Genomic DNA, 2,851 nt, shown 5'->3' with positions numbered 1-2,851 from the left:
TGAATGCGATGCGCTAGAAATGCGATGTGATGCGACACTGTCGCATTCATGTAAACGCGGCTATGGATTATTCACTTAACATTAAACATCTTTAAGTGCAGATTGTGTAAGTGCACACGAGCACACCACGGATTGTTCTGCACGTGGATAATGCTCAGTGAAAAAGTCTGAGCTCGCACTGCAACCTGTTTTGCGGAAAACTATGAAAATGAAGGCAGACAGCTACATCCCCATTCAAAGATCTGCCTCCTTGTTGACCCCGAGTTAAGCATCCCATTCAACCATCTCTTGTGGTAAAAAATGGCAGACCAGGAAGGTTTGGGCCCTCTGGGCACACTTCATCAGCAAGTACTTCCACGAGCTGCGAGCTTGTCTGTTGTACAACTTTGATTGTATTAAGGGTGGACAATATCCTCTCCATAAAGGTTCAAAAAATATTTTCAAATCAAGATCACTTATGTCAGCATATCTGCGATGCTTATACAAAACAATTGAAAGTGAGCAGTGCCTCATAATTCTATTTGCGAGTCACGTTAAAGCCCGCCATACTGCGTCTTTTGGCATTGTGTGTGTCTTTAAAAAGTGAAGAAGCATGCTGGCAAAAAAAAGCACTCATTACAAACAGCAAAATGTTGAACAGTGTGGCACAGGACACAATACAAGCCTAGGCAGCATTTCATATGCCTCTTATCTGTGTCACCCTAAAATCCTGGTGTTTGACAAGATGTGCCAACCAGCCCAAATGACCACGCCGTTAAAGTGAAAAGGCTGCCATAGCACACGCATACGCCTCCATGCATGCAAGATAATAATCAGTGATTTGAAGACAGCAGTGTGCAATTTTCTCAAAGGCTTCATTTCTCATCCAGCACTTCACATCCTTAAGCATACCCCTCCCGACCGGCACCGCACAGTACAGTTGATCTGAGCCCCAGGCCACTCCGGTCTCACTGGCAACGAAGCTGGTCACAGCGCCGCCCAAGAATTCATCCACCAGGCTCGCACACCATTTTTGGCGGAGAGCAGCAATCAGCCCTCGACAGGTCCTTGCGGCCGCATCAGCCAACTTGCAGGAGTCGCAGGTGAGATCCTACAATACTATCGCAAGGCGCGCTTGAAATACCCACCCTCTCACCACTCACTCAGCAAAAAACAGTCTACCACATGGCGCTTACTTCAAACAAACACCTTCCCTAACCCTCAGCTCTACCATCACATATACATCGAAATTTACTCCCCGCTCTAACCATCCTGCCGACCTGCATCACATTATCTGGGCCTGCCCACAGATCATGCGCAATCACGAACTTGGCATCCACCCTACAATCACACTTACCACTGCTGACCAGTGGGAGGCTGTGCTGCTCGGCAGCGACCCGGAGGATCAGCTTTGGGTCGTCTGGATGGCCGCGACACCACTAGACTACAAGGACTGGCTGCCGTCTAAGAGAGGCCGCGAGTGGGGCTGTCTCCCACCACTCTGGCCGACTCTGGCCGCCTTTGACCCTATCAAGGGCACAATAAAAGTTGTTTCTCTCAGAGCAACCACGAGAGGTCAAACATCGTCATCATACCAAGCGATTGGGGATCTGTTCGTAACACTCACGAAGTGGCAGATGGTTCGGAAATTGAAAGGGACACCATGCATTATTGCCCTCGTTGCAAGCTCCTGAAAGAAAAAACACTCAAGCAGCATGCAAGGTAACTGTCCTGGAAAGTACAAATGCATACTTGAACAAGTTCTATAAAGTGGCATATGCAAAAAAAAGTATCCATGAGCATGAAGTCAGGGCGGCACACTTTCGGCCTTGGATCGCCTAATTCTTCTGAACAGAGGGCTAGGACTCACAGATGCACCTGAAATTATGGAGGGAAAAAGACTGCACGTATAGTGGACTCTCTTTAAACGGAACCTCAAGGGAACAGGGAAATTGGCTTCATTTATCAGTACCGTATTTTCTGGTCTATCAGTCGCACCTTTTGTATAAGTCAGAACCGCCCCCCCCCCCCCCAAACGGCAGTTTTGCCGGAAAAAACAAATTCCAAGGGCGATACGATCGGCCCTGCGCGCCGTATGCTGTATGTGCGAATGAAATTGGTGTGCCACGGTGAGTCAAATGGCGTACAAGGGAGGTAAGTGGGAAGGCAGCATGGCAGGGAAGGAGGAGGTGGGCGACTTGTACTCTGGTAGTAACTGCGTAGTTTGCGCAGCGGCGCGTGCCATATCTTGTAAGCGATCTGCAGATGTAACGACTTCAGGGTCAGTAGAGTCGCGATCGGCCTGCTACTGCTTGCGTTGCTGCTTCATCCGGTGTGCCACAGGGAGGCGTGCTTTGTTGCACACTATTTATTGTACAAATGAATTCCCTGCACACAGTCATTCCACACACAATGTTTTATTCCGTTTATGTCGACGATTTTGCAAATAGCCTTCAAGTCATGCAATATTGCCATCTGCGAATGACAAGTGCAGCTTGTAATAAACAAATTGTCCAGATGGGCAGATGAAAATGGTTTTAAAGTAAATGCCCAGAAGAGCACTTGCGTATTCTTTACTAACATGAGAGGCGTAACGCCAGTCCCAATTATTGGAATCAAAGGAGATGCGGTCTCTGTGAGCAGCGAGCACAAGTTTTTAGGAATCATTTTAGATTCTAAACTCACATTTATTCCTCATCTTAAGCATCTGAGGGCAAAATGCCTGAAGACAATGAACCTTTTAAAGCTTCTGTCGCGTACGACTTGGGGTAGTGATTGAAAGTGTTTGCTTAACTTCTACAAAAGGTCCTCTCACGCCTTGATTACGGGTGTATAAATTATAATTCTGCAACGCCAAGTGCATTAAAAATAC

This window comes from Dermacentor silvarum, chromosome 3 (assembly GCF_013339745.2).
Source record: "Dermacentor silvarum isolate Dsil-2018 chromosome 3, BIME_Dsil_1.4, whole genome shotgun sequence".
NCBI lineage: Eukaryota > Metazoa > Arthropoda > Arachnida > Ixodida > Ixodidae > Dermacentor > Dermacentor silvarum.
This window is presented reverse-complemented; position numbering follows the sequence as displayed.